Source organism: Pteronotus mesoamericanus, unplaced genomic scaffold (assembly GCF_021234165.1).
Source record: "Pteronotus mesoamericanus isolate MK-2021 breed Mesoamerican mustached bat unplaced genomic scaffold, CSHL_Meso_final contig_557, whole genome shotgun sequence".
In the NCBI taxonomy this organism is placed as follows: domain Eukaryota; kingdom Metazoa; phylum Chordata; class Mammalia; order Chiroptera; family Mormoopidae; genus Pteronotus; species Pteronotus mesoamericanus.
Window position 1 is genome coordinate 5973311 of NW_026555200.1, and position 12626 is coordinate 5985936.

The 12626-nt window shown below is 62.0% G+C and overlaps 1 protein-coding gene across 2 annotated transcripts in view; it reads right to left on the minus strand.

The window, feature by feature from the left end:
- SPSB1 (splA/ryanodine receptor domain and SOCS box containing 1) overlaps positions 1 to 12626 on the minus strand; it is a 60942-nt gene that overhangs the window by 33689 nt on the left and 14627 nt on the right. The window lies entirely within an intron of this gene.

Here is a 12626-nt window from a genome sequence, read left to right on the forward strand (position 1 = left end):
CCTGCCACCCCGTCAACTGTGCCACCGTTGGGAAGCCCTGAGGCAGAGCGAGCTTCTGATGAAAGGATGCCGTGCTCCCCCGGGACACCGTCGCCTTAATGTGGCCAGAAGCACAGCCCAGGACACCCATCTCGGTGACTCTGCATCAGGACAGACTGGGCTGGGCCACTGCAACACCACGGGTCTGCCCAGCCCGGCGCGCAGCACTCGGTGACTATCCCAACATTGTCGCCAGCCCTCTGGGCCTCCCTGAGCAGGACGCCCAGCCTCTCTGGGCGTTCAGTTTCCACGTCCAGGAAACGGAGGGCCGAAGGAGATCGGCTCTTCCCCAAGGCGGTCTGGGCAGGTTCTAAAGCACCGGAAAGCGCCTGAGTTTGGTGAAACAGATCCCCTCCAGAGAGCACAAAACCCATCAGTGTCTTAGAGGCCTCGGGGGGGGGGGGTCCTATGGGACAGAGCTTGGCAGGTTTTGTTTTCCCTGGTGGTTCCCACACTGGAAGGGAAGGGGACATCCTTCCCACGGCACAGTTTCCCACACCATCCCAAGGGACACCGGTCTAGAGGGCCCCCGAGCCCTCGCAGCCATGCCCAGCTGGGCCCCTGCCTCTTCCCACAGTCTTGCTCGCCTGATTCTTAAGGACGTAGAGTTGAGTGCGCTACCGTGTGATGTAAGGAGCTATTTACCTGCTCCAGCTGTGCAAACTCTCCGCGAGGTCCACACTGTGTCCCCAAGACCCCCAAGAGTAGCTCTGACTAGTACATTGATTTGTGAGCCTAAGGTCAGGGGCTTGCTTTCTGGTGGGTAATCTTGGCTGGTCCCGAGCCCTGTGGGGCCCCATCCTCTGAATCTAGACCAGGGGTCGGCAATCGATGACCCATGGGCCAATCTGGCCGCCTGCCTGCTTTTGTCAATAAAGTTTTATTGGCACTCAGCCCTGCCCTTTTGTTCACTTACTGTCTCTGGCATTCTTGTTCACTGTCTCTACCAGCAGTCAAGCAGTCGCCACAGAAGTCATAGGGTTCGTGAAGCCTAAACATTTACTCTCCAGCCCTAAGAGTTGGCTGGCCTTTGGTCTTGACCTTAGAAAGTTCTGTTGACCCCTGAAGAAATAGGCCCAAACCTCTCTCCCAAATGCCTCCCAGAACATGTTCCACCAGGCTCAGGCCCCCATGTGCACGGGCACTGGGGGACACATCATGCCCGAAGCGCGGGGCAGTGTCAGGATCCTGCTGTCTATCCACCTACGCCCAGCCCTCCTTCCTCCATGCGTGCACTCCGCGCGCCCTCAGACTCCCCTGGACCCCCGCGACACCCCTTCCCTTCACACACCACAGCCTCGTTCACAGCAGCTACCAGCCTTCTTTGCTTATGTGCCCAGTTAGCAAACTTTCAAACATGTACCCCCCGAAGTCCCATTTGGGCAGCAGACCACCCGCCTTAGAAACACGCACTGGACATGGGCACTGTGCCCGTCTCTTCTCCAGTGCCCAGCAGAGGAGTTACTAAGGGCCAGGAAGCATCCTGATGCCCCGCCCTGAGCAATGCCCCAGAAAACTCTGGGGTCGGGGGAGGCTGGGGGCTCCGGACCCAGAAGCCACCCCCACCTGGTAGCAAGCAGGAAGGGAAGGATTAGGGACCGGCCCCCTCCAGAGAAGGCGCCAGTTGCTCCCCTGATGGCAAACATCAGGGCCACGCAGGGGGATTTCTGTGTCTTGACTCAGAGCAATACGTCTTTCAAATTAAACCAACACAGACTACGGGGCAGTAACGAGGAAAGCCCCTTGGAAGCAGTGGGCGGGGTGACGGCCTCTGCCAGGAGGGGGCAGGGAAGAGAGCCGATGATGGGCAGGCGAGGGGCTGGGGCAGGGCGTGCTGCCCAGTGGGTGCTGTCCCGGGGTTCTCAGACACCCCCCCCAGTCCCTCCCTCCAGTCCCCCCAGGCAGCCCACCTGCCCAGGGGAACACGGGGCCACAGGCCGTCAGGGACCCCCGGGGGATCAAGGTGCCATCTCGCCTCCCCAGCCGTTCCGTGGCCTTCAGCTACCCTGTTCAAGGGGTGGTTTGGAGCAGCCACTCGGGCACCACCCACTGACTTCCTGTGGGCCCTTCAGGAGGCTCTGAGTGCGCCCCAGGTGAGGTCTCGCGGGCCCCATGGCATGGAGTAGAGGGACAGGCTCCAAAAAGTGACGTGAGCACTGCTGGGACTAACCCAGGTCTCCTCTGGCGGTACCACAAGGAGACGCTTCGTTACCCAAGACCCCTCATCCGCACCCGCGGCCCAGCCGACCAAGGCAGGGAGGAGCAAAGTCGGCCCCGCAGAGGGCAGGAGAGCGCTGCACCGGGCCCCTCGGCGCCCGCCCAGCCACACACGTGGGGGAGGATGGGCTCCAGGAGGTCCAGGGGGCTGACTGTGACCTCACGGACCCCAGGCTCCCCGAAGCGTCCTGCCTGCTCCCGGGGGCGAGTCGGGGCAGACGAGAGGACACGGATCCCGCTCCCCTTGAGTGTTTGTGGAGAAAACAAATTCGACCGCGGGGAGCTTTGTGCCAGGCTGGGAAGCAAGGCCACCCAAGTGAAAAGGCAGCCTCCCCGGGAGACGGGCTGCTTTTAGAAACACACCCTGCTCTTCCGCCACAAACCTTAGCCAGTGGCTAAAAGAGGGAAGTGAATGAAACAGCTCTCTGGATAAGACAAGAGAGGATGCCGGGGGCCAAGCTAATGATAGGCTGCAACTCTGCCACCCAAATTTGTCCAGACGGCCCGCGGGAGGGGGCAGTGCAGAGAGCGAGGGGGCCTGCACAGGAGGGGCCGGAGGGAGGGGCCGGGCTCTGAGCCCTGCCGTCCTGGGGTCCTGACTGGCCCTGCCCTCCCCGCCGGCCTCCACGCAGAGCCCTCTCAAATGGTGGCAGCCTAAAACAGTCTGGTGGCTGTTCATGAAACACACAGGTGACCCTGGCAAGCTTACTGAGTGCCTACTATGTGCCAGTGTCACAGGGCCGCCTCAGGGACAATTGACACAGGAGAGTAAGAAGCTAGGAACATTCTTTGGTGAGTGGAGTAGGGAAACTGAGACAGACAGCGGAACACAAGGGCAGAGCAACTGACAGCCAGGTGCCAACGGTCACCAGGGTGGAACGGTCACCAGGCCAGAGGGCAACACTGGGAAGACAAGGGCCTCGCCCCAGGGTAGCCTTTCCTCCCTGCGGAGAACATTGCGGTCTCAGCTGTGTTTCAGCTCCAGGCCCAGAAGAGCAGCAAAACCCGATGGGTGATGCAGCCAGAACCAACTGCAATGACTAAGGACCCCCCGCCCTGTCACTGGCCCATCCGTGGAGGCCACGACTTGAAAGGGCGCACCTGGGGAATTGTGAGACCCTCCCCGAGGATTCTGCCTCCGGGAGAGAGAGAGAGAGAAGCCTCAGGACAATTCCCTTTCTCCTCTTGTCCCCCCCATTTCTTTCCCTCAGATGCGTCCCCCAAACTCTAACGCAATGGGCAGCTGGCAGCTGGTCCCAGGCCGACCCCCTGAACCTGTCCCCGAGGCCCCCAGTTCTCCGACTTCCCAGGGGGCCCGGGCAGCCCAGCCTCGGCTCTCCTGTTGTTGCCTCTGTGCTGAGCCCTCCCTGTTGCACTGTCCCCAGCTTTCAGAGACGCATCCCCACAGTCATCTGGACTCACGTTGTGAAATCTCGCCTACGCGAAGTCAAGAGCCCACACGCTACGGCGGGCCCTAGGCAGACCACAAGGATCGCATCTTGCACATAAAAACGTTTTACGACCTGGGTCTGACTACTTTTCTGGCCTCATCCCCCACCACCCTCCCCGGCACACCACGCAAAACCAGGGCAGGACGGCACCACAGCGTCCCCAGCAAGCTGGGCCGGCCGCCCGCCGCGCCGCCCGCACCTGGCTCCTCTTGCCCCGGTGATGCACCTCGACTCTGCCGGGCAGGTCTGCCTCTTCCCGCTCCTGGCCCTGGGCTCTGCTCCTACTCTGCCTGGCTCCGGGGGCGGCGGGTACACGCCTCAGCCCCCTGCCCCGGGCCATCGCCCACCCGTGACAGCGAACATGCAGGCCCGTCAGGGCCCGTCCTGGGAGGTCTGCCTCAGTAGCCTTCTGAGAAGGAGGCCAAATCAAGGAGGGTGAGGTTGAGATAGAGGGAGAGGCCCTGCCAACGCCAGAGCGGGAGCCTCTGGACCCAGCTGTGCCTGCAGCCCCTGGACTTAGCCGCGTACAGCTCAGCACACCCGCCGCTTGCTAATGCCGTGTGGATGGGGCTTTCTGTCCCTGAGAACTGGAAAAGTCCTACCTGACTCGGAGCCAAGCTTTTAAAGCCTTCACTCTTTTGCCCCTGCTGTTCCTCCCACGTGGAACCGCTGGCGCCCTTCTCAGGCGCCTTCCCAGGGGGACTCAGACCCTGGGTGCGGGTTCCCTCTGGGAAGCCACCCCGACCTCTCTGCACTGCCGCTTAGATGCGTCCACGCTGGGTCCTCTCAACACCTGTGGGTGCTGCCTCAGGTCTGCCCTCCGGGGCCCCTCATTCCCTGAAAACTCAGTCCTCGCCTGTGGCCAGAGCTCATTCCAGTGCACCCCACACTGTCCCTAGTGTGTCGGGCTGGCCGGTGTCCAGAGAGCAGGGGACAGCCCGCCCCCTCCCTCCACCTGCCCTGGCCACTCGTTCCTGGAAAACCCTGAGTGAGCAGTAAGAGCAGCGGTGGGTCCATCAGCGGCTACAGGCTGTGCGCTGGGGTCCCGCTGCCCCCCACTGCCTGCCTGGCACAGACCCGCCCACTTGGCCCCGTCCGTCCGTCCCAGCCCGTCCCTGCCGCCCCGCCCCCTCGGTTTTCCAAGAAACAATGTGTCTGGTCTGGATGAGACAATGTTGGCCCCGAGACACACACAGCAGACTTGTCCCAAACAGGGCCGTCTGGCCGGGTGTCAGCTCTATCTCAGAGGTCAAGGGTCACAGGAGTTATCACCGCCGTGAGCCGTGGCTCTGGGGCAGTCAGGCCCGTTCCCAGGGAGAGTCTGGGTGCCTCCTCCCTCCCGGGAGCCACACAAGGTCCCCTTTATGGGAACAGGCGATGGGGCACAGGCCGTTTCAGCCTCGGGGAAACGCAGGTTTGGGTTTTCTCCGCGACACAACCAGGCCTTTGTCTTGATTCTGCCCCGTCCCCGCTGGCTGCGCTGGCCTCTCTGTCACACACAGAGCATCCAGGGCCCAAGCCCCTCCAGCCAACCCTTCCGAGGCTGGGCACAAAGAGAGACCACGGAGGACAGCAAGGCACACGCACCCCACACTGAACGCAGCCCACATTTCCCACCCAAACCTCACAGAGGACCTACTACAGGCCGAGCAATGGGATCAAAGTGGAACCTGCTGTAAAGGTGGGTGATTGACGCGACGACTGCTAATTAGGGCACAATTCGTTGATGCAGTGAATCACCGTGCGCCCTGCCCCGCACCTGCCTGCAGCGGCGAGAACAGAGCGCGGCCCACCTGCAGCCCGTTCCGGCGGCATCAGACGCGTCAGCGTGCTGAGAAAAGTGTCAACGTGTGGTCACTCATTGGGAATTTGGTCCCTGGGCCCACAAAAAAGGTATGGCCTAAAAAAACTAGGGGGAAAAAATGGAAGAAAACCAAACCAAAACAAAACAAAACAGGAAGTGGGACCAAATGGAGCCACCAGATGCCACAGGAGGGATTGGGAGCTCGATCCCAGGCAGCCAAGGGGAGATAAGGACCAGCCTGCATGTAACCCTCTCTGTGGAGTTTGTGTCCTGGCTCTTCCTCTTGCAGGAAAAGTCACCCTGATTTCCCACTGGCCACCAGGAAGAAGGGTCTGAGAGGGAGGGAGGGAGGGAAGAGGCCCACTGTCCCATGGTGCCACTGCCCCTGGGCGTGGCCCCTGCCATCTGTGGGCATCTCAGCGGAAACCAACTCCTCAGCACCCCGGGAGCCTGGCTGTGGGGTCTCAGTGGTGTGGACGGGGCACTGTCTTGCTGCGACCCAGGAGGCCTTAGGGATCTGCAAGGGCCGCCTCCCAGGTTCTGCCCAGTGTGGGCTCTTGGCGCTGGAGGCCCTGGGGGCAGCCAGAAACCACCTCCTTGGAGGAAGACGGGTCTGGCGTTCTCCATTCTCTGCTTTGTGCACATGTGGGTGTCACGAAGACCAAAGACGAAGCCCAAGTTAAGCTCCCCTTTGCAGGCAGGGCTCCTGGCCCGGGCGAGGGGCAACGTGGCCCAGCACTGAATTCTGGGTGCCAGCGAGGTGGCGGCGTGGACCTTCGGGGCCAGCCCCAGTGCCCGGGCTATACAGCGTCTTCCGAGATCCACTGTGATCTCTGCCAACAGACCCGGAGGGGACAGGTCCCCACACCAGCCAGGGGAGAAACGGAAAACCCCAGCGATTCTGCGGAAAAACTATCTCGGGGGCGGGGGGGTGGCTGCTGGAGAGGGGCCAGGTCCAGCCGCCGGTCCCCCTCGGCTCTGGCCCAGCAGGAATTAGTCTGTCTCATCGAGACAGTCCAAGCCGCCAGCCCAGCCAGGGCCCTCCAGGGAAGGGAAAAGGTCGGGTGCTCAGACGGAGGGTCAGGAGCGTGGACTTCCCCGTTCCAAGATGGCACACGGAAGGAGGGGTGGCTGGCAGGACCAGCTGCTGAGGGCCAGAGCCGGGGAGGGGCAGCCACCCCGCTGCCAGACACCGACTGCCCCTCCACAGTCAGCATCAAAGAGGGACGGCCAGACACTGTCACCGCAGGGAAGGTCACATGCGGGTCAGTGCTGCCGGCACGGGAAGGGAAGGGAGTGACCTCTTTCCAAGGCCCATTCAGGAGCCTCCCGGCAAGCCCAGACGTCTGACACAGCCAGACAACAAAGGGAAGCGGGGCTGGGGGGTGCGGCGGTGTCTGATGGTCCAGCATGGCGCTCCCCTCCATCATGGGGCCCCTCGGTGGCACCTCGGCCCCCTGCGGGCCCTCAGGGGGCCAGGACCAAGCGTACTCCACCACTCGCCGCCTTGCACCGGCTCTCCTGACCCTCCAGAATGTTCTGCCAATTTTCAGCCCGGTGGGCCCAGAGGTGGCCCTGGTCTCCCCAGCGCGGGACCCCAGCAAGCATGGTGTCTCTCGTCGGGTTCTGAGGCACCCTCGCCCCGCCGGGCCTCATTCAGACCCCCTTTGCGGTCAGCCAGCAAGCCAGGACCGTGAGATCCGGCTCCACAACAGGTCAAGTCATGATGGCGGCCGGGAGGACTAGCCGTCCAGACGGCTGCAAACCTGTGAGCCTGAGAGGCGGGCATGGGCTTTAGAGCTGACAACATGGGTTCGAATCCCAGCTCTGACCCTTCCCTGGCTATGGCCTGAGTTTTTTTTTGGGGGGGGGCTCAGTTTCCCCATCTGCAAAACAAGTACAATGACCATTATCTGTCTCACAGTGGTGGTTATAAGGGATCATGGAGCCGGAGCACACGCATCCTGGTGCCTGGTTCATGCTGAGTGAGCGTTAGAAAGAAGCCACAGAGGGTCTGAGACGGAGAAGAGGGAGCTCAGCCCAGGGACTCAGCCCCGGGGCTGTGGGTCCTTAATGAAGGTCTTTAATGAAGATCTTCAGTGACGAGCCTCACAGCGTGGGGGCTTGGGGAGAGCAGGCCTTGTGCCGCGGCCCAGTGCAGCTCCCAGGTGTGAGCGACCTGGGGAGGCCGCTGCCCACCTGCACAACAGTTGCGTCGGGGCTGCTCCCGCCCCCCAGGGTGAGAGGCCCGTAGCGAGTAAATGGACAGCTGGAGCCCAGAAGGGGGCCGCACGTGGCGGGCCCTCGGTCAACGGTGTCCATTGGCACGATCTTGCTGCTGCTGCTGCACACCCCAGCCCCACGCTGCCCCCAAACTGCCCGCCACGTACCCGCGGAAGCCGCACGAACCTCTCCCGTGCACTCGGCGATGCCCAGGCCAGCCCCATGGCCCCATCCCGTTGTTCGATGACTCAGCTCGAGTCACATCTGCACTCCCTGGAGTCAACGGCATGTCACGGCGACAATCAGGACAACTTCCTAAAAGTGGCGACCCTTCCCCTCGACAGGTCTCGGACGCGATGACACGCAGCCTTCACCAGCGGACCAGTTCTCCCTCCCTCCCCGGTCCACCCGCTTCTTGAGTGGCTCTGTCATTTTGGGCTGAACTAAGTGCTCACTAAAGGTCTGCGAAGGTGAACTGTTGAAACACCTCTCTCTGGGTACCAAGGTGATGACAGACAGGTCAGGGCGAGTTTAGATAAGGTGGCACAGGGTCCTTGTCCCATGCACAGGCCCTGGTGCTTGGAGGGCCCGGGGGCCGTGCAGGATACGTGGGATTTCACCCCGCATGTCCCGCACACACGTTCCTTTGTAAGGGGCCCTGGCTTCGCCCTGCAAGCACCACTAGCCCAGAAACGCGACACAAAGAATCGGCTGAGCCCGAGGAATGTAAATGCCTCAGGCCCGCCTGCGATGCTCTGCAGACTAAACTAAGGTTTAAGGTTTTGTCATCTTAGTGGGGGGGGGGGGGGCGTGCAGCAGGAGGGGGCGGTGCGGAGGGAAGCAGGGCCGTTTCCAGCACTGTAACTCCGCGGCCGCCGTTTTCGGCCGTAGTCCCCCGACCTGGGCCTGGCGAGCAGCTCTGCCCCTCAAGGATTCGGAGACAGGATCAGAGCAGCGGAGAAGCAAGATGCCGGTTTTAAAAGGAGGGGGAGGTCTTCCCCTGGAGCCTGGGGGAGACACCTCCTGGTCACACCAACTCTTCTCATAATCCTGTCCCACTGAACCAGCCTCCCAAACACCAGTGATGAGAATGAAAAGTCCCCCACAAGGAAACAGGAGACACAGAGCCCAACCTGCAGGTCACCTTCAAAAGGGAGGGCCTGGTCAGCCTCTGTGGGCGGCAGCTCCCTGCCCGCCCACCCCCCACCCCCGCAAGGAGTGCAGTCAGACCCTAAAGCCGGGATAAAGTGTTGGCCAAAGAACAAGCAGCTGCTCCGGTCCCGCCGTGTGCCAGGCACTGTCCTAGGCTCAGGGGCTGCCAGACAAGAGAGATGGAGCCCGTGCCCTCGTGGAGACAGACAGTCAACGGACAATCACGGGATATGAGCTCAGTGGGTCCAAGAGGCTAACTTTTCCATTGTCATGAAGAGGTTGACCATTCATTCATTCAACAAGGTCCCACTGAGCTGCCCCCGTGCCCCGGCCACTGAGCCAGGCAGGCACCAGGACCCGACGGTGACAGCCAAGGTCTCCGCCCGAGGATGCTTCAGCGACTCCCGGCACATCCCCGGGTCTTCCACAGAACCCGATTCCTTCCAAGCCCCCAGCCAGGCCCTGCGCACGGGGATGGGCCCCAGCTCCACAGCGCCGTCCCCCTCAGCGACGCGGGGTGAATGCGCTTCTCCTGCTCCACGGCCTGAGATACTTGCCAAACAGAACGGGCGGGTACATGCTTCCCGCAAGTACCGAAGGACAATTTAGAAACACTGAGCAAACCCGGTGCATACAGAACACCCCAGCAGTGATGCGCTCCAGAACACCATGGTGAACGGGCTCCCCCCAGTCAAACGGGGGGAGGGCAGGGATACCCCCATCTGCACACAACTGAGGCGGCGCCAGGGGAGGAAAGGCAAGCGGAGTCAGAGCCATCTGGCCGGGGTACGGCGGGAGGGGCACTGCAGGTGCAGGGAAGACAGGGACGCAGCTGCCACACAGGGCGGTTCTGCCCACAGCCAACAACGGTTCATTCTCCCCCCGGCCTGCCTCACGCTTGCTGCGACCCGCCACCCTAGAACAATGCTGGCACATAGTAGGCGCTCAGGAAACATTTGCAGAAGGAAGTTCTGCTGTGAAAACTTAAGAGGGAGGCAAAGAGAAACCTAAGCTGGGGGGTGGGGACCAGAAATGTGAGAAACAGGCACTGGCCTGGAACATCTGGAGCCCCGGGCGGGGGACCCCGGCCCGGCCCTGAGCAGGCACGTCTGGCTGCCACAGCCCAAGTCACTGCATTCAGTGGGCGTGAAAGTATGGATCCCCTTCCTCCCTCCTGAGGAGAGTGTCCTGTCTCTGACCCCTGGGCCAGGAAGGCAGGTGGCCGGCTGGCCCAGGCCCAGCCGGGGTCCTCCCAGGAGGCTCAGGGCTGGCTGCTTGCAGACAGGAAAGGCGGGAAGCGGCTTCCCACCCAAGGGCCGGTGGGTGTGGACTCCGGAGCTCACTCTCAGTGGGCTGTCCTGTCTCCAGCCCCCGGGCTGGACGGCGCTTTGAACCTCTACCCTTCAAGACGTGGCCTTACCAACATCACCGCTCACACACACCACACCGGCCACTCCTGGGCTAAAAGCCATCATCCCCGCCGCCCCAACCCAATTTCCTTCTGCCCTTCTTGGCCCCTGCGGGCCCCTCTCCCCACTCTGGGAGGGCACCTGGGGCTGCTCCGTGGTAAGGCCTCCTCCTCTCTCAACAACAGCCACGCTTCACCGAGCCCCGGACCCGCAGCGTGCCCACTGCCTCCTCGACTGGACTTCAGAGGGGAACAGTAGCGGTCCCGTGTCCCGAGGAGGATGGTCCCCCGCACTATGGCCCCCCCTGTAGTGGGTCTCTCCTCTTGCGCTACCACATGCCCGTCTCATGCCCATTTCTATAGATGTGGAAACTGAGGCTCAAAGAGGCCAAGGAATTGTCCGGGATCCAGGTCAGAAGCCCAAATCAAAACTCATGGTCCTCCCAGGGCACCGGAAGCCTGAGGGTGGAGGTGGGGGTGGCCTTGGGGACAAAGAAGACCCTGACAGGACGGCCTTGTGGGCCACAGGTGAAGGGCGCTGCCTTGCTTCCCCTCCTGTTTATCCCTGCAGCCTGAAGGCGCTGGGCCCCGGGCACGGCCTACACTGCCAGGGAGCAAATGCAAAGGGGCAGAGGCCAGAGGGGACAGATGGCAGGGACAGTGCAGACCCGGGAGGGACCCAGTGGGGGTGGCCGCGGAGGCACGAGGGCGTCCCCGGTCGAGGAGCCAGGGGGGTGCACCCCGGGTCTCTGGGCGCCCAGGTCCACTGTCACCCCCCCACTGTCAGCCCAGGCCCCGCGGCCCCGCCCTCGCCAGGCCACAGGAAATGCCGTCCCTCCCAGACTGGAGCTTCCAGAACCAACACCACGTTTCCCCAACCTGCCCGGAAAGGGAGAGTGAGTGCAGCTGTTTCCTGTGCTCCCCACCTGGCCCGTCAAGGAGCCCAGGCTGTCCAGCCGCGTCCCCGGCCCCAGGGGGCGAGAGTCGGAGCCTCGCAGGGAGCCTGGCCGCTCCAGGGCAGGCCCCGCGCACCGGGGAGCTGGAGGAGAACGCGGCCTCGCCAACCTGCTGAGGCAACGATAGGGCCCGGGCTGCCCGTAGGTCCTCGCCTGTGTCTTTGTTTCCTGTCTGTGTGCCCCCCAAGGCCCCCGGAGCAGGACAGAGGCCGGCACACAGAGGCTCCTGCAAACGCGTGGGACGAATGGACGGCCAAGGAATGAAAAGTGCCGCCCAAGGAGCCCGAGGAGGGGCAGAGCTCAAAAAGAAAAACACAAATCACCTCCCTCGCCTCGGGAAACCCGTTGCACAAAACTTTGGAACTATCTTTTCCCAACTGGTGGCCTGAACATCTATTTCACACACACACTCCTCCCAGATACCTACACAGAAAATCCTGGAGTCATATTGATTTTTAGGATGACCTTTACTAAGTGCTTACTAGACGCCAAGCACCATCTAAGCACCAGGCGGTTTTGCATACGTAGACACTCTTCTACCAGTGACAGACCTCTTCCCTTCCTCCTCCCCTCCCTCCCAGTTCTTATATATCTGAAGGTCCAGCTTCAATGTCATCCCTTCCAGGAAGCCTTCCTGGATTCACCTGCTGAGCATAAACCCTTACCCTCATCAAAATCCTCCAGAACTCCAATCATCTCTCATGACCTCTATTACCCTCTGCCTAAAATGACCTTGTTTGAGATTTTACTGTCTATGTGCCCTCTTCCCTTCCGGAAAGCACAGGAAGCAAGCTCTCCAAGGCCAGGATTAAAGATTATAAATTCCAAGGCATGTTCCCTCCTCAGAGCAAGAAAGAAAACGGAAGGTGTGCCCCACTCTACCTCAGGCCTCAGATCTCTGTTATGGGAGGGATAGCCCTGGACAGCTCACCCACATCAACCCCTTCCACCCACGAGGTGCTCCCACCCACCCCCATGTCACAGATGGGAAACTGAGGCCCGGGCCACAGAGATAGGAAGTACCAGAGCTCCACTCCAGCCATCCCCAGCCAGGCTCGTAGCTGCTCTAGTCACCACACCTGGACTGAACATGGCTTCTGGGGGGGCCTCCTGCGGAGGAGAAACCCACGGCCCAGTGGCTGCACGTGACAGACTGCCTGCTGCACTCTGAAGCGGTGCCTGGGCTCCGAGGTACCCACATGCTCCCAGTGACTGCCCCGAGGCCCTAGGGCCCCCGCCCCCTGATCCAGATGCCCCGCGTGGCAGAGACCCCAGGACCCTGCCTAGTGCCAACACCAGAGCCTGCCCTGCTGGGCCAGTGCCCACCCGAGCCAGCATGCTAGCATCACCTGGCTGAGCCTATGTGGGAAGACACA